Genomic DNA, 26,237 nt, shown 5'->3' with positions numbered 1-26,237 from the left:
GGGGGGCCACGCTGTCAGCCGGTCACTGCGCAGTAAACCGATGCTGAACTCTTAAGGAACAGCAGACACACCATTTGTTAAAATCGCCGGGCACCCCTTCCGCTGCCAAAGATGGAGCTGTAATTTCCCTCTCCTCTCCAAATAAATACTTTGCATGGTTCTGAAAAATTTTAGCAATTAGCTTGTACCATCACCTTTAATTAGCCACTGGCAAACACAATTAAGATACTAAAGCTTACCGAGGGGGAAGCATGAATAAGCACCAGATTCTAAATCTATTGGGGAAGTGACCCTGATGAATCATTTAATAGCCACCATAATGTAATTTTGCAAGTTTGTTGTACACACACCACAGAGAACATATTAAGTGGGTCTGAGCCATAAGAGAGTCTTAATGATTAATTTGCCGTATGTTCATGAAAATCTCGTTTTTTTTTTGACAAACAATACACATCGACTCTTTTTCTTATTAATAAAACCATCAAGAAAATCCACTTTTTTTTCCATCTCACTAATGACTCCCTCTAACTTGCATGGATATCCAGGGATTGGTCTTTTTTTTTTTTTTAATTATATCTAAATTCCCAGGGAAGTTAGTAGAGCACAGCTATTTACTCTCTTATGTATTTGATTTCAATTGTTGGCATTTGCTTTTTAATCATTTTTTATTGGCTATTCCAGAGTGACATCATGGGGAAGATAATTGTTATTCCTTTTTATTTACAGAGTAAATACCTCCGCAGGGTTAAGTTGCCTGCCCCGAGACCTCTGCAAGGGAGAGTCTGGATTAGAACCTAGCTTTAAGATTCTCAGCATTTCTGACACAGAAGGACTGGGAATGGAAAATCACTACTCTGAATGGCAAAACACAGTCAAGAGTAGGGAGTCCTCCCTATGAGCAAGAATACCACCTCTCTGAGACTTATCTACCAGACCTGTAAAATGGGCTTGTTGTAGGACACTGTTGTGAGGATCCAGTAAAACTGTACGTGTAGAAAGGCTTTGGGGTGGGACACCTGGGTGGCTCAGTGGGCTAAGCGTCTGCCTTTGGCTCAGGTCATGATCCCAGGGTCCTGGGATGGAGCCCTGCATCCAGCTCCCTGCTTAGCAGGGAGTATCCTTCCCTCTTTTCCTCTGTCCCTTCCCCCAACTCATGCCATCTCCTTCTGTCTCAAATAAATAAATAAAATTTTAAAATTAAAAAGAAAAAAGGCTGGGGTTATACACATTAAGGGATGGCAGTGTCACTGGAAGGAGAAGCTCCTGTTTTCCTGTCCCCTTCTCCTACAGGATGGATTCTGACTGGTCTCCGGGCAGACTGAGGTGGGGGATTGGTCTTGCTCTTCTTCCAGGTGGCCCATTGCCTGTGGGTATCTGCTGCTAGACACACAGTTGGCCACAGTGAGGATGTCACTGCTCTTCTCTGTCTGGCTCAGATGCCACAGCACTCAGCTTTCTTCAAAACAAAGGTACATGGGCTCCCAATGAAATGTTCAAGCAGGTCTTTACTTCAGGAGGTTCTGGTGATTACTTCAGAATCTTACAGAATATGGGGCAGGCAGAGGTGGGTTTGGGGAACAGATCTCAAGCTAGCTACATTGCCCTCTCCTATCACAGAAGGGATGAGGCCTCGCTGCTTAGGGGGCAATCAGTGAGGATAAGGTTGTCCTAATATGGAGTCTGTTCTGGCCTAGAAACCTCCCCAGATCACCCTCTCCCTTCCTGTGTGTCTAGTGACTGTCTCCCTTTAACTCAACAACCTGTTGCAGTTTCCCCCTTGTCTCAAATCCTTTGTGACACTGCTTCTGAAAAAATAACCAGTCTCTTTTCAATCTCTCTTAATGTCCGGCAGATTTTACATGGTCCTGAAAAATTCTAGTAATTAGATGGCACCATCACCTCTAACTGGCCATTGGCAAACATTGTTGAAGCAATGCATGTCAATGCCAGGTTCTTCCCTGTCCTATACAGCACCTTTGTTCAAATCAGAAAAAGGAGCCCCTTTGAGAGGGCGTAATGCTTAGAACCTGGGCAGCATCTTTGTGGGAGAGAAAAAGGTGTTCCTTTCTCCCATTGGGTATAGTGCTGACAAGGCCTATGGTTTGGACTGCAGAGAGCAGGCTGTATTTCAGTATCCTCCCCAATTGCCCCTTAGCCAAGGGCTTTTGTGCAGTTTACAAACTAGACAACCATACAGGGAGGCCCTATCAGTGGCTTTTATTCTCATGTACATCTGGGGCTTAGGAAGGGTGGGCTCTTTGTCAGGGTTGGGGGGCTCTCCTTGTCGCTCCCAACCAGCACACAGGTTGGGAAAATGAGCTTGGGTTATATTAATGAGGGTGAGGGTGAAGGAGGGTATTGTGGGTTGAATTGTGACCCCCCCAAAAGATATGTCCAAGTCCTAATCCTGGGAACCTGTGAATGTGACCTTATGTGGAGAAAGGGTTCTTGCAATGGAGTTATAACTTAAGGATCTTGAGATGAAGTCATCTGGATTGCCCGGGTGGGCCCTAAATCCAATGACAGCTGTCCTTATAAGAGGAAGGCAGGGGGAGATTAGGGGGCAGAAGAGGAGGACTTAAAAAGGAGTACAGGGAGAAGGCCATGTGAGTATGGAGGCAGAGATCTATGCACCTGCAAGCCAAGGACCCCCAGATGATTCACCAAGAGCCACCAGAAGCTGGAAGAGGCAAGGAAGAGAATCTCGCCCCTGCCCCACCAGGACCTAAAGGAGTACAGCTCTGCTGACAACCGATTTTGAACTTGTGGCCTCCAGAACTGGGAAGGAATGACTTCCTGCTGTTTTCAGCCACTTGGACCGTGGTCATTTGCTATCCCCTGTAGCACCAGGAGACCAATATAGGGGATTAAAGGCAAGATTTGACAGTTTTCCTTTCCGAATTGTCACTGGTCCTCTCCTGGAGTATCTAAAACCAACACAATTTGTCCCGTGTGGACTTCTTCCCTTCCTTCTAACCCTGGTTGTCCCCAGCTTTGTAAGAGAAGTTATTCCTCACTTTAATGTAGCTATCTTGAAAACCCACACTGCTTTTATTGGATTAAAATCACAGACTAAGCATAATTCCTGTCCTTCTCAAGTTTATTCCAGAAATTAATATTTCTCCTATTAACATCCTTTCTTATGAACTCACCCCACAGCCTTATTTTGCTAAGAATGTTTTTCTATCTCTGGCCCAAGTTATATTCAAACCACCTTTCTTTAACTTGCCCTTGGCAGTGAGAGAGAGGAATCTCAACCTACCCTTAGACAGATTTTAAGCACTTCTTCCTCTTTTTTTTATTTTTTTGAGAGCGTGCACACACATGTGGGATGCAGGCAAGCAGGGGAGGGGGAGAGGAGGTGGGGGAGGAGAGGCAGAGGGAGATAGAGAATCTCAAGCAGGCTGCACGCCCAACGCGGAGCCCCGTGTGGGGCTCAATCTCACAACCCTGAGATCATGACCTGAGCCGAAACAAGAGTCCAATGCTTAACTGACTGAGCCACCAGGATGCCCCTGATTATAAGCACTTCTAAACCATTATTTCCCCTCCAGGCTGTGGGACAAGCAAACGCCTGCGCCTGGTGTTATTAACCTCCATACCATCCAATGCAGTGTGAGGCATGTGGTAGATGCATGGGAAATGTTTGTTAACTAGGGTGGCCCACCATCCTGGTTTTCCTGGGACAGAAGGGTTTTTTGGGATGCTAGGGGTTCAATGTTAAAACTGGAACAGTCCTGGGCAAACCAGGTCAGCCTAGTGAACTAACCAAATGAATGAATTGCCCTGATGCCATTGTTCTGGGGACACCAAGACTTGGCCGAGTCCCCCAATATGAAGCTCTTTGGTCCTGGTGCCCACCGCACCCCCCTGCCTGGGTCTCCGAACTTCCTGGTGTCTTTTCTTCCCCAGTGCCATCCCTCGGCAAGTCCTGCCCCACGGGCACCAGCTCCGGCTGGGTCCCCGCGGCCCTCTGCTTGATGCTCCCCAAGCGTACTTCCGGCTTTCCTGTCACTCGACTATTTTATTCTCTGAATCCTTTTCTAGCTGGGTTTCTCCTCCTGCTCCTTAAATGTGGAAGTTCTCCAGGATCCAATCCTTGGTCCATTCCCAAATAGTTGGAGGATGACCTCAAGAACTGAAATAAAAACAAAACAAAAAACCAAAACAGAACACCTGGGATGCCATTGCCACCTCCATCTTTTTTACACCCAACATTCCATTTATCAGCAAGTTCTGCTGATTTTGTCTTCTGAATAAATATTAAACCAGTTCTCTTTTCTTCGTATCTCCACGGTTGCTGCCAGAGGCAGAACCTTGTCATTCCTTGTGTCGAATTCCCATTTCCAATCTTAACCTTTCCAATGTATTCTTTTCCTTGCCCCACAGTGATTGTCCTCATGTGCAAATACGACTACATTTCTCCCTTGCTTAAAATATGACGCTGGCTTCCTGAGCTCAGAGTGTTCGATTCTGACTTAGACTGGCCCGTGAGGCCCTTCCTGACCTGCCCCTGCCCAACAGTTTGGCTTCATTGGTCACCTCTCACCCATGTTGGCACCCACATTCCTGTCTCCATGAACTAGTCCTGCTGCCTTTATGACCAGACCCTTGGGCCTCCACGTCCCTCCCGCTGCCCGCACCGCCCTCCCAGCCTCCTCCACCCGGCCGCCTCCTGTCAGGTCTTTAGCGGTCACCTCTACGACCCTGCAGAGCTGGGAAAGATGCCTCCTTTGTGCTGCACCAGCAATATGTGTTTACTGCTCTCAGAGAGCACTCACCCACCTGCTGTTCTCCCTCACTGGAAGGTGAGCAACCCACGTGCAGGGCGGTTTTATTCACCTTCGTCCTCTCTCAGCACTTGGCGTGATGTAGGTGCCTATGCTGAGTTGAATAGTGTCCCCCAAGATGTGTCTTGGAACCTCAGAATAGGACCTTATTGGAAAATGGGGCCTTCGCAGAGGTAATTAGTTAAGTGGAGGTCACATTGCATTAGGGTGGGTCTCTAATTCCATATGACGGGTGTCCTAAGAAGAAGAAAGGACACACAGAGACACAAACACACAGAGATATGACAGTGATGCAGCTACAAGCCTGGGACCGCCGAGGGTTGCTGGCATCCACCAGATGCTATGAGATGGGCAAGGAAGGACCCTTCTCCAGAGTCTTCAACAGGAGCGTGGCCCTGCTGAAAACTTGGTCTTGGACTGCTGGCTTTCAAAACGGTGAGGAAATCTATTCTGCCGTTTCAAGTCCCCGAATTTGTGCTACTTGTGACAGCAACCTTAGGAAACTCATCCAGTGCCCCCACACGTTTGGTTGGCTCAGTGAATAATCTAACCCCTCTCCTCCTTCCTCACAGTCATTGGGAAAGGCCTCTGACAACCCTGGGCTGAAACGTTCTGGTGGCCTTCTGATCAGTCTCCCTGTGTTAGCTCAACGGAGCAGCGCCGTGAGCTTAGGACTCCAAATGGATCCTGTATTTGTTGGGCTGATTATCAGAGAATTTTTCTTTCATGACCCAACGACAAGGTTAGCTGAATCCTGGGGCTAAAAATGTCACCTCTGCCTTGAGCAAGGCTTTCATGCAAGGCTCTGCTGGGGCACCTAAAAGGACAATGATTCAGGATATCATTGAGTTCACACAGCAAGCCACAGGCCTGTGTGTGCACCTGCTTGCTAATAAATGAGAGTCTGTATGGCAGAATTCTATCTGACACCTGCTTTCATTATAACATACAGAGACCTGTGGCCCGAAGACCTCATGCATGTACGTGGTGAATGACAAAATTGACTCAGGTCAGTTCTAACCAAGAAGGTCGTAGAAAGAACTCCAGTTTCAGAACAACACAAATTTGGACTAAAATCCCAGCTCCACCACTGACTGCCTGAATCACCTATGATGTTGCTTCAGAGGGTGGTGACAATGGTCTGAGCCCACCTCACCAGGTGATTGCTATAATTAAGCTAGATCAAGTCTGTGGAAGACTATGGGTGTTGCAGATGTCCCCTGTTATTCAGTGACTTGCCTGTTGTCATACAGCTAAGGTGTGAGGTGCTGGCTGGGGTCTCAGCCCTGGGGACGAGGCTCTTTCCCCTGAAGTGGAGACGTGGCCTCTAATGAGAGCCTTAAACATTAATTAGGAATCTGGGATATGCCACCTCATGCACTCTCATATATTTTCTACTTTTATCCTCACAAAAGCCTTTTATTATAAAAATTTTCATCCTTATTAAAAAATATAGGTTAGCTTTGAAAATGAGGCTTGAAGGGTGTACAGCTCCCCACAGCACCTGAGGGCAATGGTTCTCCACCTTGGCTGCATGTGGGAGCTCTGCAAAGTCCCCGTGCCCTGGCTGCCCCCAGACCAGTGAAACGAATGTCGGATACTGGGGCCCAGGTGTCGGAACTTGAAAAACCTCCGTAGGTGACTCCAGAATGCAGCCAAGCTTGAAGATCTGTGCTCTAGAGTTTACATGACACTTTCCCCTAAATGAACTAATTTGAATTTTACTCTCCTGTGAAGGCAGCGGAGTAGATTTCGTTGACCCCACTCAAGATGAAAAAAACCAAGGCTCAGAGAAAATTCTAGAAGGACTTGGACTGGAAACCACATTTCCTGATTCTGTTCCAGTGCTCTGGGCCTGTGGTGTGGGAAGGGGCCATGCCACGTCGCTGACCTTGCAGGCTCCCTTTTCAGCACGTATCTACGCCTGGGAGAAGGCTGACTTGGGTCCGTGGAACAGTTTGCCACCAACTAGCCAGAGCAAAGTTCCGCCGGCTCTGTCCCCAGCACCCACTGCCTGTCTCCTCTGCCCAGCTCTGCCGCTCCTGGGTTCCCTGTAGCACTGAGCAGAGGCTGAGGGGTTTTCCATACGGGCCTGTCAGATCCATTGCATTCCCGCCTGTTTTTCCATCTGCCTTGTCACAGGGTGTGTGGTAGGGACTTGCCTCTGCCAAATGCTTTAGATGCTCTGGAAGAGAGAGAGCAGCATGAACCCAGAGTGTTTACACCATGGGAAAAGCTGGGTTTGTGCACAGATCATCCCTCCCCTTGCCTGCAGGTTCTCATGCCCCCACATGATTCCCAGGGGGCCACCGGCAATTAAGACACAGTTCTGGAAAGCAGAAGGCTCTGACAGCCCCACAAATCAGCCTCCATGCCCCCCACCCCCACTCCTCCCAATCCCTCCTAGGACAATGCTATCAAGTCATCTTGAGCAATAGAACCAGAAAACCCCAACATAGTGAAAGAAAACAGAGGCCCCTCTTTCTGGCTGCTGGTACGATTTCAATAGAAAGCCCTCCTCGAGCAGGAAGAAGCAGTTCTGCTGTGTCCCTAACAAAAGCTGACCTCTTCCTTGGCGGCGTTTGGTAGGCCCAGAATCAAGCCGGGGTTATTTCCCCACCATTGCCATAGTCATAGCAACAGCTCTGATTAATGCGGTGGCCCATTAGAGGGATAATGTCAGCCCTAATCAGAAACGCCTCAAGTATCTCTCTTTGCATTTTGGTAAATGGTGTAATCACATTACGGTTCGATGTGTCTGGGAGCTGATTGCTGTCGCGAAAAGTCTGCCTGATTTTCCAGGTTAAGGGGTGTCAGGGGACCCGGCACGCAGCTAATCACTGTGCATTGTCGGGAGTGTTTGGAGAGAAGACGGAGGGCACAGAGGCTGCCTGGTATGTGCTGCCCTACTGTTCCTTCTGGGGCGACAGGAGTGCTCCAGGCTGGTGGTCTGTTTGCAAGGGGTACCTTCCTGAAGGAGATGGGCTGAGAGCTGGAGAGAAGCGGTGTTTAACCATTGCGGTGAAGCATAAAGAAAACAGAGGACTAGCTGTAAAGAAAAGGCAGGTGGCTGTGTCGGGCTTGGCTATTTCTGCCCTTGTCCATCAAGCTCGTGATGGACAGTTAGCCTCAGGTCATGCCACTGGGCTGGAAATCTGGCAGGAGAGCCCCAGTCTGGTCTGAAGATAGGAAACGGCAGGGGTGACATGCGGTGCCAAGGCAAGTAATGAGTGTGGACTTGACTTGTCATAATAGCACTTGGCGGCTGGCAGGCCCTGCTTTGCTGAAGCTGTAGAAACTTACCACTCAAGGGTAGATTCTTGCCACACTCTGGGGAGACGGAGTGTTCCCCACCTCTCCCCTTTTACTAGCAGGGAAACCAAGTCAAGGAGAGGTGACATCTCTCATCCCTGTGTGCATCTATCAAATCGATGCTAGCTTTCAGCTCCCAAGGGAGCCTCCCGACAAGCTACCTCCCTCTGCCTTCCAGCCTAGCTGCTTTTGTCTGTGCAAGTCCGTGGGTGACAGAAACAGTAAACGGTTACCACCAATATTGAAAGATTAAGAGGAGGACCTGAGGAAATATTCATTGAGCCCCCAGAGGCTATTTTTAGATGCTCCTGGGAGGTTTTAAAAAGGACTCACACGGTGAACTATTTATGACTTTTCGAATGCAGAACAGAAATGGAAGGCTGCACTTAGCTTCTCCCATGCTCAAGAAGAAAATTCTCTCGGGGCCTGAAACCACTTTGGGGCCATTAAATTTACTGTCTCTTGGACGACATTTAATATCTAGCATAACGTTTTTATTTTTGGCCCTGACACTAGTTTTTTCCTCGGTGTTAAAAATTATCCCAGGAGTAGCTGAGATTGAGTCAGTGAGTGAGAACTATCTCGGAGTCATAGGACTGGTCTGTGACCAAGCCCGGGTGGAAAAAAATCTCTTGCCAGTTGGGCCAAAGTTCACTTCAAAGGGCCCAGCTCAATGTCCCAGAGCAGATTTGGGGTATAGAAAATTCCTCAGGGGGGACCCAGTCCAACGGATGGACAAGACATGGCACCATGAATCAACCAAGCTCCGTCTTCCATCTTTCTTTGCTGCAAGACGACTTTCCTCACGGAAGGGTCAATATTCTTCCCCCGGAGACATTGGATTGGACACGTTAAAGGGTGCGGGCTCACTGCCTACCCTAAAGCCTCACAGACTGGTGCTGCATTATGAGTAGGGCAGAATGAGTTTCCCAGGCTGGGATGTCGTTCAGCTCCCAGGGGACCTACTAGTGTTATTCTCCACTGCTCTCTAAAGCACCACGGTGTCTCCCCAGTAGCCAGGACTCTTGATCATCTCTTCTTTTAAATTCCACTATCAGGGAATTGGAAATTAAAACAAATCAAGGAAGTAGGGCCTTGGCCCCACACAGCCAGTAGCTTTAAGCTAAACCCACAGGAGGCCAACATTTATCTGAACAGAAAACCACAGAGGCATGAATTAACATTGTGGTCAGAGTTTCCATCTGGACCCTACTAACACCCTCACCCCAGAAGCCATCTGTGCTGGCTGCCCCATGCCTGTGGGTTCAGTCTAATGCCAGTCCCTGAGGACAATCCTGACATAGGCTTGTCCTGACAGCACCTCCGAGACCTGGGGCTCAAAGTTCCAGCCTCTATTACTGCCTCCCTCTGCCCTTCCTCCTGTTTCTGGTGACAGTCACATCCAGTGCTTGGCATTCCACAGGTGAGTTCTCCCTAGCCACGGAGGCATACTGGACCATATGGATCTTCTACCTGATGCCCACTCTCACTTGCCTCTTAAGTTTTAACAATGCCACCATTTTACCCTTCCTCTTGGCTCATGTGACACTGAGTATGTTTGGAACTGGGCTCCCTCATCAGACCCTGCTACCTCTCCAGGACCAGCAGCTGTAGTTGCCTATACTTCTGTTGACAGCCACCCACAGCAGTCCTAGCTCCCTCCTTTGCCCTGACCACAGGTGCAGCATCCTTGTTACTACCTTGCATGGTGCTTGAGTGTTAACTTGTCTGTCTTGCTCGACCAGACTGTGAGCTCCACGAGAGCAGAAGTCTCATCCATTTTTCTCCTCACTGTATCCCCAGCATCTAGTACAGCACCTAATACAACATAGCAATGTTTAATACAAATTTGATAAACACAGGCATAAATGAAAAATTAAGACCCCATTCCTGTAGAGAGAAGCAAACACTCACTTGATTTTCCTGATACACATCCATCTCTGTTTGTTTGTTTGTTTATTGTAAAGATTTATTTACCTATTATTCTACAGAGAGAGAGAGAGTGTGTGCATGAATGAGAGGGGCAGAGGGAGAGGGAGAGAGAATCCCAAGCAGACACCACACTGAGTGTGGAGCCAGACAGGGGGCTCGACCCCAAGACCCTGAGAGATCACAACTGGAGCCAAAACCAAGAGTGGGACATTCAACTGGTTGAGCCACCCAGGCGCCCCCATCTCTGTTCATTTAAACTGAAAAAGCAAGCTCAGAATTAAATCCTGGCACAGTTTTGTCACTTCTGAAAAGATAGTCTCTTTACAAAGACCAGTGCTCTTTACAAAAGAGGTATCATAACAGAAATTTGTCCCCTTTGCTTGCTTTATAAATTATATTTAATTGCTCACCATTTTGCCACTTATTCAAGTCTTCAGTTGCCTCAAATTAAAAAAAACAGTTATTTTTTTAGAGTTGGGTTGGAGGGGAAATGACCCTTGATTAGAGACAATGAGGTGGCTCTGGTCCCTTGTTGCCTATGTATCTTTGAGTGAGTCATAAAGTATCTCTCTGCCTTTTCGTCATCTGGAATTGTGGTAGTTGGACTCAGTAATCACTCGGTTCCCTCCCAGGTTTATTGTTCTATTGACCTATAAATCGGTTTCTCTAATGCAAGTCCCAAAGCATGTCCTTCCTGTCTTGGGTTTTGCCCAAATCCCAACTTCAGGGTGAAAGCTATTGTGCAATTTTCAGTATGTTGCCACCAGGTGGCAGGAGCGTGCCACAGTCCTTTTGTCCCAAGCACAAAGAGTGTGAGCATCTTAACCGGAGGCTGAATTAATAGTAGTTTTCTAAGCCGGGAGGCCAGAGTCTGAGTTTTTGAAATAGCAAAACATCTGTTTATGAAGACATTTAGTCTGATGCAAAACAGCAATTTCAGGGTTAGCAATGCCCGCATCTAGGACTAACCAAGGACCCGGGTTCGTGTGGTTCAGAATTTTGAGGTCCTGGCAGCTCCAGTCCTAGTGTCTTCCCACCCCCCTCTTTGTATGGGAGTGAGTCAGTGGAAGCCCAGCAGCAACGGCAGTACTCATTGTGCCACGAGGAGAATCATGTGCTGAACCAGAATGGATGGATTTCATCCCATTCTTTCTGTTCTTTCCCTGTTTCCTTCCAGGCAAGAGATGAGGGCTGAGCCCAGGTAAAGTTGGGACAGCTCCCTAAGTCATTAAAAAAAAAAAAAAAAAAAAAAAAAAAATTTGCCCAATTACCATAAAATTTTCCTAAACGCAAACCCAGCAAGAGAAGTTCCACCCCTCCCCCTCCCCCCACCCCTTGGTTAGTTTTACGTGTCATCCTGACCGGGCCACAGACCACCTAGGTAGCCGGTCAAACGTTATTCTGGCTATGTCTGTGAGGGTGTTTCTGGATGAGCATAATATCGGAATTGGTAGACTGAGTAAAACGGATTGCCTTCCCTAATGTGAGTGGGCCTCATCCAATCAGCCGAAGCCTGAAATAGAACGAAAAGGCTGACCTTCCCCTGATTAAGAAAGAACTCTTTTTGCCTAAGTGCCTTTGAACCGGGACATTGGCTTCCTTCCTGCCTTTGGACTTGAACTGAAACATTGCCTTACCTGGGTCTCCAGCTTGGCAGCCCATTCTGCAGATCTTGGGACTTGTCAGCCTCTGTAATCATGTGAGTCAATTGCTTATAATAAATCCCTTTAAATACATTTATAAATCTCTTTACATACATACATCTCTTTATACATACACATACCCCTTCATCATATATTCCTCTCCTTGTCTGTTCCCATGCTGAACTCAGAAGCCACTGTGTGAACTCTGATTCCCTTCATTTGCCTTTTTGCTTTCTGGGTTACTAGTCTTGGGATGTTGTTTAAGGATCCCCTGTTCCTTCTTTCCTGTCCTGGTTAGTGCTCTAATTGTAGTAATAAAGCTAGCTTAACAAGAGGGGCATCAATTGCAAAGAAAGGTTCATGAGAATCCAAGACAGGAACCTAAGTTCCTCCAGGCTTCATGGGGACTTGAATGGGGATATCATCACACAAAAGGGCCGCTTTATCTCTTGATGACTTCAAGGCCTCACTTAAGACAACCCGGCTGCCCTCTGCTCATGACCTCTAGTCTCACCTGTCTACTGTCAGTTTCTTCCTGGCTTAGTAGCAGATGGTCCGTAATGGCCACCCAGTTCCCTATACAATGGGGTAATTCTTGAAAATTCTTTTGACTTCATTGCCAGCTGGAACTGGCCTATGTGAATTTTAGCTCAGCATCCTGAAATAAGAATATAATTGGCCTAACTTGTCTTCTTTGAGCAAGGCCACACAAATACTGGGCTCCTAGTCTACAGGCCAGGCCCTGTGGGGGGCTGGTGCCCACCCTTATTCTATGCCACCTGGTGCAGAGTCTGACAGTGTCTGTTCAGCAGGGACCCCCGGTGGGAGATAGGGGCAGACCAGGGACCCTGGTACACAGCAGTCCAACTTCTGCTGCTCTGGCTTATTTCCTGATTTCTTTTTTTCCTCTTCTTATCATCAGTAGCTCTGGCATTGACCCAGTTTCCTCTACTTTCTCATCGATAATCAACTCTTTGCTTTCCTCCACTACCTAGTGTAGTACCTAATACTTAAAAGGTGTTCAACAAATATTTGTTGTATCGAAGTCCACCAGTCAGAGACCTCCAAGAACATATCTATAGTTAAACAAGTGTAGGTTTATTTAGCTTGCTGCAGTACGGGAGAATACATGGTGCCTTGATATGAGAGCATTGGAGGGTTTATTAAAGGATTTGGGTGATTCTAAGGAAAGACTAGAGAGACAGGAACCAGTTTTGTGTTGGATGCTGTTAGGAACTGAGGGTAAGTTGGCAACTTGGTATCTCAGAAATCCTTCCTCGGGAATTAGAAAGAGCAAAACAGGATTGGGTAAGAAAGCAACAATCTGGGGCGCCTGGGTGGCTCAGTCATTAAGCGTCTGCCTTTGGCTCAGGTCATGATCTCAGGGTCCTGGGATCGAGCCCCGCATCGGGCTCCCTGCTCGGTGGGAAGCCTGCTTCTCCCTCTCCCACTCCCCCTGCTTGTGTTCCCTCTCTTGCTGTGTCTCTCTCTGTCAAATAAATAAAATCTTTTAAAAAATTAAAAATTAAAAAAAAAAAGAAGAAAGCAACAATCTCTCAGAAGTAGTTTTTTCAACCCCAGGGTGGCCTTGCCTCTGTTTGGTTAGAGACACTATTTATCACAGTCTGTCAGACAGCAGGGTTGATTTCCAGTTTTTCGGTGAAATGAAAACAACAACAACAATGAATATTTAACTTTATCCAAATGTAGAAGCAGTTGAAGTGGTTTATGGACAAGACTGAGATGCCATTTTGGCCAAAGTGATAGTTCACATTATTTGTCTTTTAGGTGATTGCTTTTTACTGATGTTGAACAAAATTGGCCTTTAGTATAATGACGTGACATAGATTCATCTGAGGCTCCATCTACAATTCGGAAATAAATGGTTATGTCTATTTTCCACTGTTGGTATTTTTACCCCTCTTTATTTGGATTGCTCATTCAAAGATACTGTGCAGTTGGTTGATGTTCCTCTTCAAATATGGTCCCACGCATTCCTAATATCCTGTGCACGAAGCTAAAAACAATGGGAGTTTGCAATACCAAGCTTATGTGACTCACCTTTTTTTTTTCCCCAGCAGTCACATTACCCCATCTGTTCACATGAGCCATTTTTAAGCAAGAGCACCCTGGCCTGGTATGTATGCAGTTGATTTTTGGAATCTTAATAGAAAACTCATGGATTCTTACAATAGCTTATTCATTTTCCCTCCACATTCTAGAAGGTTATAAAAAAATGCCTATCATATTTGCAATCCCTCTGACTTTTTTGTCACTTACACTTTGGTTAACATCCCTTCTCTGTAATTCATTCATAACATTAACCAAACTTTGAACAGGATAGAGGCATGGAAGAACAGAACTCCTCCAGCTTCAGGAAGTCATCAACAACACTTTCTTGATATGGTTGTTGGACTGTTTTTAATATGATTAGCCAGTTCACATTTCACCCCTATGTGTGCATGGATAGAATGGGAACCATTGGCAATTGTGCCTTTTCAGAAGGTTACTGCAGTACAGGGAGCCTTGGAGAGGGCAGGGGTAGGAGTGGGGAGACCAGTGGAGATCATAAGAAATAGTTCAAACTTGACATCATCAGCTTTTAAAGGAGGGTGGGGTGACTTTGGAAATGGACAGGGAGGTATTGTTGCTAGAAACATTGTGAAAGGAAAATTCAACAGGTCCCTATGAACAAATGAATACACGAAGAAATGGAGAAGAGAAGAGCTTAGAGCCTAAGTGATTTGCATGGTGTTTTCATTGCTGGAAATATAAAAGCCTTGGAGAGAGGCTGTTTGAGGCAGCAGTTGGATGGTGGAGGGAATTCTTGATGCAGTGTGATGGGCAAAAATAGTGACAAGGTTTGAATGCCTTCTCTGAGCCTGGCTCTGGGTAATTTTTTTATTTGTTTGTTTTCTTGTTTATTTGTTTTATAAAGTATTGTTCATTTAATCCTCACAAGAGCCATGTAAAGTGGGCAGTATTGACTCCTTTTTGCAAAAGGGGACTTGAGTTTCAGAGGGGCTAAATTGTATACCTTGTAGAAAGTGCTCAGCCCTAGGGACATAGAAGTAACGAGACATGGGCCTCTCGAGAGAATCAACCCTTGCAGACTAGCAAAAGCAATTGCTAATCAGTTTAAGCTTGGAGAAGACAGCACTGCATTTAATTCAGTCTGGTGGCAGTGGGGAGAAAGGTGGGGAGGCTTCTAAGAGAATGAAGTGGGTGAGAATGGAAGGTCAAGTCAGAGGGAGAAGAACAACATGCAACTACGGTATGATCTGAAGACAGCAAAGGATTTTATTTTATTTTATTTTTTTAAGATTTTATTTAGTTATTTGATAGAGAGACACAGCGAGAGAAGGAACACAAGCAGGGGGAGTGGGAGAGGGAGAAGCAGGCCCCCAGCTGAGCAGGGAGCCCAATGCAGGGCTCGATCCCAGGACCCTGGGACCGTGACCTGAGCCGAAGGCAGACGCTTAACAGCTGGGCCACCCAGGCACCCCAAGGATTTTATTTCTGCTGGAGAGAAGGTGATGTGAGGACCAGCAGGAGAGATGGCTGGGGTTAGGCAGGGCCTGGCTGATGGAAGTCCTCTTATGCCAGAATGGAGTTTGGACTTGACCCTGTGTGGAATGGGGAACTAGTGAAGATTTTACATTGGAGGACAGCATGGTAGAAAGATAATTCTGGCATGAAGACTTGATTGCAGGGGAGAGATGGGAAGCCATTCAGAAATCCAGCAACGGTAGCAGTCTAAACCAAGCAGAGGCAAGAGTAACGGAGCAAGGAAGACTGACTCAAGATGTGGAAGGGGAAATGCAGAAGAATTGGGACCACTTAGATGTGGGGATTTGGGAGAAGGGACAGTTGAAGAGGACTCTAGGATGGTGGCTTAAATCACTGGTTAAATCAATCACAGAGTTAGGGAAACTAGGAAGGTAACCCGGTTAAGTGGGGAGAGAATGGGATAAAGATGTAGAGTGCAGCTTTAGACATGCTAATTATCAAGTGTTTTTGTGGCAATTGAGAATTACTCAGTACACAAGTGAATATTTGTGCTACTTAAAATAGCCATCGAGGGCGCCTGGGTGGCTCAGTTGGTTAAGCGACTGCCTTGGGCTCAGGTCATGATCCTGGAGTCCCTGGATCGAGTCCCACATTGGGTTCCCTGCTCAGCAGGGAGTCTGCTTCTCCCTCTGACCCTCTCCCCCTCATGTGCTTTCTCTCTCTCTCAAATAAATAAATAAAAATAAATGAAATAGCCGTCGACCCTCATCTGAAATTATCTGCTCATCTGTTTTTTTATTTTGCTTTCATTCCTATCTCCTCACTTGTCTGTGAGCCCCATAAGAGCTGGGATTTTTGTGACTTTTGTCCACGATGTACTTCTGGTGCCTGGTGTACCTTTGTTGAACAAATAAACAGCAAACAGCATAGAAGGAGTTTACTTGGTGGGAGGGAGGGGCCGTGTCTTATTCCTCTTTGTACTCCTATGCGTGGTAGAGACTAGGTGCTCAGTGCAAAAATGAACAATCATTCCACTCTAGTATATAGCCAAGAGAACTGAAAATAGATGTTCAAACAAAGCCTTGTACAAAAATGTCCAGAGCAGCATTACTCATAATAGATAAGAGGTGGAAACAACCCAAATACCCATCAACTGGTGAGCGATAAACAATATGTGGTATGTCCATACACTGGACTGTTATTCAGCTATAAGTGGAAATACTGACACCTGCCACAACATGGCAGAACCTTAAACGTTATGCTAAGTGAAAGAAGCCAGATGCAAAAAGTCATACATTACATGATGCCAATTGTATAAAATGCCCAGGATAGATAAAATTCATAGAGACAGAAAGCAGAAGAATGATTGCCAGGCCTGAGGGAAGGGGGAGGAGGGAGTGATTGCTTAATGGGTACAGTTTCTTTTGGGGATGATTAAAATGTTCTGGAATTAGTGGTGATGGTTATGCAACATCATGAATGTGCTGGTAAGGTGGTTAAAATGGTGAATTTTAGGTTATGTAAATTTTACCTCAATAAAAAAATGAGCGGATCTGCACGAAAAGTGGAACTGGACTCTAACACACCCAAGGCTGATACTTCTAACTCACCGACAGACAAACCTGAGAACCACATAAAGCAATCCTGAGGCATTCGTCTACCAAACAGATAGATTATTCAGTTATCAGTTCACCACTCAGGAGTCTGGCAGGATCCCTTCAGGTTGTAAGCACTCATTTCTTTTGCATGAAAACAACTCTCTATTCCTAGGGAGATCTTTGGGGAAATATTTCTTGTGCAAAGTGGGAAGATGCCCTGCTCTGGGTAATTGCAATGTTACTACTGAATGTAGAAATGTTTCCTTATCGGGAGCCACCTCCTCATTTGTCCACCCACTCACCAGGGACGCCCCACAGTCAGCACTTCTAAGGGTGGTCCTCCCATGGTTTTGGGGGGAAGGGTGCCCAACACAAGGTGATGAAAAGGCCACAGCAGAGGGACTGGAAGCTGGGATGTGAGCTCAGCAGACTCGGGGGCAGGCCCTAGGGCAAGAGACTCCGTAGGAGCCCTGAAGAGGCTGCGGGAATGATGGCTTATCTGATTTCTGGCTGTGAATAGACCTCTAGTGGCCGCTGCTAAAATTAACCTGCTTTCTCTCAGAGCCGGGGCAGTGCCCCCCTGCACCTGGGCCGGACTCCTTTCTCTCAAAGCCCTACCATCGCATCCGTTCCAGTGGAGGAACAACACAGCCCCGGCAACGTTAAGCCTCCTGCAGGTTTGGTTTGGCCAAATGTGTCCTTTAAATGTTTGAGGACATTTTCTTCCTTGCTCATCTTCTAATGTGGGCTGAACCAGGGACAGGGAAGTTGCCCTGTGCGGACAGCCATCAGCCTTCATTTCTGCTGGGCACTGAGAAGAAGCCCCAAAGTCAGGATCTCTTTCACGTGAAAGAAGTTTGGATGGGAGTCACACTTGACTCTTTTACCAAGGAAATAATGCCTGTGAGTGGTGATACTTGAACTGGCGTGAAGTTCAAGCTTCGGCGGGCATGATTCCTACTTTGTTATCGGACAGTAGTTCTCAAATTTGTGCTAGAAATCTCATCATATCACGTTGTCCAAAGAGGCTGCTCCAACTAGCTCTTCCTCTCCAGAGGATCACGCCCTGCTCCGCATTCATGCTTCTATTTTCCTTCTTGTACTGAGTGAGGTCCTTCATTTGTTCAACAAGAATTTATAGGCCTACTTTGAGTCAGGCACTGTTCTAGGTGCTAGGGATAAGGTAGCGAATGGAAAAGGCAAAGCGTTAGTACTCACAGGGAGACAACAAATATATAACAAAATAGACTTGGAACAGGCACAGGTATCCCCCACTTTTGGAAAGTTCATGTTACGCCATTTCCCTTTTACAGAAGACCTACGTTAATACCTGTTTCCACTAACTGAAAGAAATCTGAATTTTTGCTTTTATGGAAAATGGAAGGCAAACGTAGTGTTCAGTGCTTGCGTTGCAGAGAGCCGATACGGAGGCAGCGCGTGCCCTGAGCAGCAGGAGTGGCCCCGCCAAGCTCTTTCCCCGGGGGAGACACTCAGCATCGCAGCATCCAGTTACCAAAGCTTCGAACTGTCCTTGTGAACATCTGTGCCTTTTCTTGATTTATTTTGTGCACCCGTGAGCAAGATGTGTCCTAAAGTATCAGAAAAGCCTCAGAGAGGTTATGGGGGGGAGTCTGGGAATGTTAAACATTTTTCCATATCGGGGCACCTGGCTGGCTCAGTCAAAGGAGCACACAACTGTGGACCTCTGGGTTGTGAGTTGGAGCTTCACGTTGGGTGTAGAGATCACTTAAAATAAAATCTTTTAAAAAATGTTTTTCCACATAGATTAATGGTCATTGCTTCTTTGCTTTATGCCATTTTGGCTTACAGAGGTTTTCGTAGGAATGCTTTACCTTCAGATAGTGGGGGGAACTTATGTATGAGGAAAAATAAAGTGGAGTAAGGGATATAGGGAGTACAGTGGGTAGATGGAGATTAGTATTTTTAATAGGGTGGTTAGGGAAGGGTTCTCTAGTTAGATGACATTTGAACAGAGATTTCAGGGATCGATGGAGCAAACCCTGTGGAAGGTATCAGGCAAAGGTAGGACATGATGTAAGTACATTTTAACAGGATCACTCTGGCTGCCGGGGGCAGGGAAGAATGGAATGAACTTGCGAAAGCAGAGAGATCACTCAGGACCTATCGCTAGGATCCAGATGGAGATAACAGTGGCTCTGACTGGGTAAGATGCCAGGGATGTGATACAAGGTTGTCAGATATGGGACACACTTTGAAGGTAGAGCTCACAGGATTGGCTGATGTGTTGGAAGTGAGAGAAGGAGGTGCCCAGGATGCTTCCCAGTTTGAACACTGGGAAGGATTGAGTCCCCATTTCCAAAATGGGCAGAAACCTGGGAAAAATGTTTTAAATGGGGAAACCAGGGGTTTGGTTTTGGAGTTGTTAGGTCTAAGGTGCCATTTGAACATCCAAGAGAAGATGTCAAGAAAGTAGTTGTAGATAAAAGTCTGGATTTCAGAGTGAGGTCCTGATTGGAATGATACATTTGAGGGTTGTCAGAGGATAGATGGCATTTAAGACACAGAGTAGGGTGAGATTATCATCCGGGGGGTGAAATAGATACAAAATAGAATGATCCCCAGAACCGAGCTCTGGGGCACAAGGGTCAGCAAGTGAAGGACACTGAAGATGAGTGATAGTGAGTCAGAAAGAGAACCACAAGAGAAAGATGTCCTAGAAACCAAGTGAAGAAAGTGTTTTGAGAAAGAGGGAGTAAAAGGAGCTGAGAATTTGAGAAAGAGAACTAAAGACTGGACTGGGATTTTGCAACGTGGAGATCATTGGTGATCTTGCAAGAGCTCTTCCAGCAGAATGGTGGGACCTAAAACCTGACTAGAGTGACTTTAAGAGAAAGGGAGGAGATGAAGAGGTGACAGTGAGCCTGGACAGCACCTTTGAAGAGTTTTTCTGTAAAGAGCACCTGAAAAACAGGCATTAGTTGGAGAAGAGTGAGGTCCTTGAGCACATGGGAAGGGATAGGACCCATTGTGGAAGAGCTGGGCATAGAAATGTGGACGTAACAATGATTTTTGTTTTCCTCCTTTAAAAAAGAAAATCTATGAGTCAGGGTCTTCATTTCACAGCTACTATGTATCCTGAACCGTGGGCAGGCAGAGATGGACAGGAGAGGCAATGGGGCTGACATTATCTATGTCTTGAATTGGGCTATTTGTGGAACACCATGAAATATTGATATATGAAATTTAAAATAGCTAAGTATATAAGACATCAGTCACTACCGGATTCTAGCACAGACAAGCACTAACAGGTGCCGTTGGTAAGAGAAAAAAACTTGAAAAATTTCCAACCATTAGCTTAACATGTTTCTATGAACCAGGAAATGCCCACTGTGCTGCTTTTTTGGCAGCTGACACCTCATCCAGCCTGCAGAACACCAGGGTTCCAAAGGTTCAGAGATGGTCCTCACTGCCCAGAACTGCATAACGTTCAGAGGAAACACCTTAAATGCTGAGGTGATCCCCACTGATGTGCAGAGACTGTGAATCACAGGTAAGAAGAGATTCCCCAAATATTGGCCGTCCCAAGCCAACATCACCAGCATTGAGATCACCCAGCATTGGCTTAGCAAGGCTGGCCTGACTTGCCACTAGGATACCCAGGGGGCTGACTACCTTGGAAACCATGGTCATCAGACAGACTTGGGCTCAAATTTTGCTTTTGCAACTAATAGGATTCTGGGAAAATCTCATTCATTTCTTTGACCCTCAATTTCTTCATGAGCAAAACAGAAATAAATAACACTTGCTTAAAGTGATCATTGTAAGGTTTCAATTAGCATGTGCAAAGTGTTTGGCACATAAAAAAATAGCTTAATAAGTATTAGCTCTCTCTTTTTTTTTCTGTTTCCCCTCCATTGCATTTTTAGAACTAGAAAAAAGGAACTATATTGGTGTGGCAGTTTCCCAAAAATGGGGGTCATATTTGATTAAGAGCTAGGATTTCATATAATCAGTGGTATTGTTATAGCAATGTATGGTGACAGATGGTAGCTGCTGTTTGTGGTGAACACAACATAACATACAGCTATGTTATATACCTGAAACTAATGTAACATTGTTTGTCAACTATACTCCAATTAGAAAAGGAAACAAAGAAGAAAAAAAAAGAGCTAGGATTTCAGATGAGCTTAATATGTTTCCATTAGAGTTCCTGAACTTCTGAGGGCTTTAGTTTCTTCCTCTGTTGAATGAACTTAATAATGCCTACCTCACTGGGTGTGTGTCAAGACTTAATGTGCTTGTATATGGAGATAGCATCTGTATTATATGTTCATTCATGCTCATATATTAGAACAGTACCTATCAGGGATAAATGCTTAAGAAGTCTCTGCTATTTAGGAAGCCTGGGCAGGATGCCCTGTCAAATGCAGGGGATTCAGAGGTGATTGAGTGTGGGCCTTGCCAGCTAGGATCTTACAGGTGGAGGAGGAGACAGATAAATGACCAGTTACAACGGGGAAACTGGGAAACCCTAGGGAGGACTGGAGGTCTCACAGATACCCCCGTCCTTGTAGGCTGCCTCTTGGGTCTCTTTTCTCCATCTCTTCTCTCTTCTCAACCTCTCTTTCTTGGATTTCTCCTAGGCTCCCAATTCCTCCCCCTCTGGTATGTGTTGTAGCTTACCCTTTCCTCCACAGCCTGAGTGGCAGCCAATGCTGGGATTCTGGAGGTTCTGCTTTCTGCCCCAGGTGGGCTGATCAGAGAATGTTCCAACAGAGGTGCTAAGAAAATATATATAAGCCTTTGGAACACGCCTGAGCCATATGTTGGGGATTGCTGGTGTGTTTCCACAGACCTGCACACTTAGCCTAGCAAAACCTTTTCACAGCTTTAGTGATTACAGACATTATAACATTAAGAATAAATGCATAGCATCTTGTACGTTCTTCCAAGATAGGCTTCATAATAATTACATAGCCTATATTGTAATAACTTTAAAATTAAATTTTATGTCAAAGGATAATACACATACCTAGATCAAAAATTTAAATAATATTATAAGGCTTATTACCCAAAACCAGCTGACCTCTGTCCTATCACCCTGTTCCCCAGAGACAGCCAATCCAGTTCTCCTTGTTGTCTTTTGAAATTTATCTCCATATTTCTAAATAATGTGCTTATACAGCCATGCTGCAATTTAGTGGAATTATCTATTGACCTCCTTTTGTAGTGGATGAGGATTTGATTTTCTTATACAAAAGCCACCCACTTCTTATTTTCTTCATCCTCCCAAAATAGTTGCATCATCGTTTCTTGCTAAATTGAGAGAGTTTACATGATTCTGATTACCTATCTCTCCCTGCTGAATCAAATAGTATACCACGATTATATTTCCTTTCTTAGGCAGCAGTTTTTTTTTTTTTTTAGTCTAGAATTCATGTTTTTCCTAATTTTCCCTTTTGGTATGGTTTTTATAGGACTCTCTTCCCCTTTAGGCCATGAGGGCCTCCAGAATAAGGATTATGTTTATCGTATATAGTTATCATATATAAATAAATATATCTATCATATATTTATCTTTGTCTTCTCATAGAAGCCTGGTAGCTGGCAGTAAAGATGCTGAATATCTATGTGGATGATTGGGTGGATTTGTCCATTTACTTGTGTTTCTCCATAGAGACGTTGCTGGCACTTTGGATAGGACATGTCTTTGTTGAGAGGGACTGTCCTGCATGCTGCAGGAAGTTCAGGACCCCTGGCCTCTGCCCATGAAAGGGCAGCAGCTCTCCCCATCAATCCAAACACCCCGTATGTGGTGGTAGTGCCACCCATGGTTGAGACCAACTGCATCCAATGCAGTGAGTGTCAGCACCCGTGTCTAACAGTGTTTGGCTGATGCTAGAAGCATCAGAAATCCAGCTTCAGAGCAGAACAAGGGCTGATAACTACTGCAGGGATAGGGTCCTCTTCCTTGTTGGGGAGAGAGATTCAGGTCTAGGATTGTGTGGAGGTTTGAACTGAGCTCCAATCCGGAGAGACAAAGCAGGGCCAAGCAAGAAACAGTCACTTTAGCAAGGATACGAGAATGCTTTGAAATCTCTCCCTTGCCTATACCCCTCACCTTAGGAAATCCCACTCACCACCCTTGTGAGGAGCATCCCTGTGAACCATGTGATGGCCTCTCAACCCAGGCCTGATTGAACCAAAGATAAGCACCTGAAATAAAAAGACAATTCATTGGCTGGCTAGTGACCTTTCAGATGTTTTTCTATTGAGTAATTGAATCAACAGACTAGATACAGGCTAGTCAATCAGTGGTGGGCATTTGAGCTGAAAGGTCATACAGACTTGAGATGAAGTTTGCAATATGACAAAGCAAAGCCGCAGCACATGTGAGTCAAAGTTTTGGGAGAACAAATAAACCACAATTAAGGAAAGGAAGCCAGTCATTAAGCAAGGGGAACATGACTTGGCCCTGCAGAAAGGAGGGATGCAAGAGCATGTGGCCCCGGAGATGGGGAGAGACAGAGACAGGGACAATAGTCCCATGAGACTCCCTGTTGGCTTTCAGTTACTCTGCTTCTTTTTTTGTGTAGTTTGAGCTGTTTCTGACCCATGCAACTAATGACATATATACATTGACTGCAACTTCACTGTTAGAGCTGTTGTCAGAGTTTGGTCTAACGTCAGTCATTAAAGCCGAGAATCAAGAACCAGAGTCAGGGAAGAGAAGGAGTTCAGTCAGTCAGGGTGAGGTTGCTGTGACAAGGCCAGAGCAGACCCACCCTCTTCTTGAAGTCGGGGGTGTGTATGATAGCAGGAGACAGTTGGGGGATGAGACCTCCCCATGTGAGGAACAGTGCGCAGGCAGTGACTGCTGGGAGCTTCCTTTGGCCTCACACAGGGCATCTGATCCATTTTGCCTTGCTTGACTTGGCTGCTAATTTCATTTTTCAGCCAGAAGCGGAAGAGAATTGGGGAACTTCTGTTCTGGACCTAATTCTGACCAACTAGGAAAAATTGCTTGGCAAAGTGGATGTGACAGGGACCTTGGGAGAAAGCAACAACGTGATCCTGGGGAATGTGAAAGCTGAAAATGTTGGAGGCTGGGCAGTTAGACTTCTAAGCCAGTGACTGGCCATTCACACACACGTTCAACTTATAGAGCCCAGGCTCTGTGCTAGGCAGTATTCTTGGTTCTAGGATTACCACACATCACAAGGCAACATCCCTGTCCTCAGGAGGTAACCAAACACATGAACAAAATCATCGCAGATGGTTTTTAAATGCTACACAAACAAGAAAACAGGGTAATGGGAAAGTGTTGGGGGTAGGGTGAATCTAGATGGGGAGGCCAGGGAAGGCCTCCATCGGGAAGGGATATTTAAACTGAAATCTGAGTGATGGCAAACAACCAGCCATACAAAGAATATGTCATGAGAAAGACCACAAACACAAATGTCTGCTGGGTAAATCTCATTTGGTGTGGTCAAGGTCACAAAAGTAGCATATGCTTTTCCTTCAAGTGATGGGGGCACTGGGACATTCCAGAGGAGTTTTTTTCCATTACAGTTGAACTTGGATGGTCAACTTGGTGATCTGGAGGAAAATTCTAGGATACATTATTAAATAAATAATTCTTGGGCACCTATACAAAAATTGATGGTCTTTAGTGTCTAGTTTGTGAGCACTAACATAACTCCACATCTTGTGGCAGGTTTAATAGTATAGTAGAAAGAGTCAAACAGCGTATTTTGATTTCAGTGAAGTATTTGATGAAATACCTCCTGTTGTTTCAATGGACAAATTAGAAAAACGAAGGTGGAATCCTTATTTAGCCGGCTGAATCTAAAAGCTGGTCTTAGAGAAGAATGTCCAAATTTGATCTGTGTTTCCAGAAGCCAAACTGAAACCAAAGATTGAATATTATGGGAAAGCAGGTTTTAATTCAGTGTGAGTCCAACCTTTCTAAGAGTAAGAGATGTCCTGAAGCTGCTTTGGAATTAGGACACAGATGAATGAAATTGATGCAGCAGATGGTGAATGTTTGGGGGGGCTGGTCTCATCCACCATGATAATCTAGGATTATGATTCGGAAGAAATAACTGACCATTATGCACCATTTTCTCTCTATGGTTTAATAATAATCTCTCTATATAATAATGGCTATGTCAATCAGCCAGGTGAGAAGCCTCAAAGTCTTCGTTTGCTGCCCCGTCCCTTTTGCCCCTCACATTCCATCCATTCTCATAAGCTTTGTCTGCCTCATCCCCATTCCCACTGCCATTACCCTAGGTCAGACTCCCATGTCTGTTGCCTGAGCTGTTGTGTTGGCTTCTTCATTGTTCTCCCAGCTTCTACTCTCTTCTCCCATGACTTCATTCTTTGTGTATGGACAGAATGGCACTTTAAAAAACAAGTATTATATGAAACCCCTCTACTAAAATCTCCACTGGCCCTTCTTTCCCCAGAAAGAAGCTCCACAGTATGTAGATTGTTCCCAAGCGTCCAACCTCATTCCATGCATATCTACCCTGTTCCACATACACCATGCAGGCTTGGGCTTCTTAATAGTCCAGATTTTAGGGCTCTCTCAAATGCTATATCATCTAAGAAACATCCTTGTTTCCCCAGCCAAGAAGAATTACTTTTCTACCTTTATTCCCACACAATAATGTCTCATTAATTAAATAATTTATCTACTCTTTATTTATTTTATTCTTGCATTTTCCATTCTGCAAACATTTCCTAGTGGTGCCTTCTATGAATTAGCTCTATGCTAGGTGTTAGGGGAAGTGAGCAGAATAATTCTAATACTAATTTATTAATAGGTATTGTGATGTGTGTTTTATGCCTATTATCTCAACCTTCATCTAATGAGTTAGTTACTATTATTATGAGATAAGAGAGATATTATCCCAATGAGATATCCCCATGAGATAGTTACTAAAATTATCATTATTTTAAAGATGAGGAAACTGAGGTTTAGAGAAGTTAACCAGTTCATGCAACCAAGATCATACAATTGGCAAGAGCCTGTGCTGAGATTTATACCGGGGCGAGCTGACTTCAGAGTTGAGAGTTCCAATAATTGTACTAGGGCATCTTTTCTCTGCAGATGAAGGGGTATAGGCAAAACCTTGCCTTCGAAGAGTTCGGAGATTGGTGCTTCCAGCTGCTGGATATTTACTTAGTGTTCATTTATTTCTGCCTGAGATCACATTTAGCCATTCCCATGTCTAGCCCATCCATTGGATTATAAGCCCTTTAAGGGCAGACATGGTGCTGTACCATCACATTCATTTCCCCATCTCCCAGGCACAGAGTTATTCCAATTATGTTTGCAGATTGAGTTAACAAATCATTAAATGTGTCAGACCATCTAGGCTGCAAGTTTTCCTGGGTAATAGGATTTAATTATATCCAGCTCTGGGCCCTGCACAATGGGGACATTGACAAGCTGGTGCACA

The sequence above is a fragment of the Eumetopias jubatus genome, unplaced genomic scaffold (genome assembly GCF_037043125.1).
Source record: "Eumetopias jubatus isolate StellerSeaLion01/CBP00866 unplaced genomic scaffold, mEumJub1_p1.0 scaffold_15, whole genome shotgun sequence".
In the NCBI taxonomy this organism is placed as follows: domain Eukaryota; kingdom Metazoa; phylum Chordata; class Mammalia; order Carnivora; family Otariidae; genus Eumetopias; species Eumetopias jubatus.
This window is presented reverse-complemented; position numbering follows the sequence as displayed.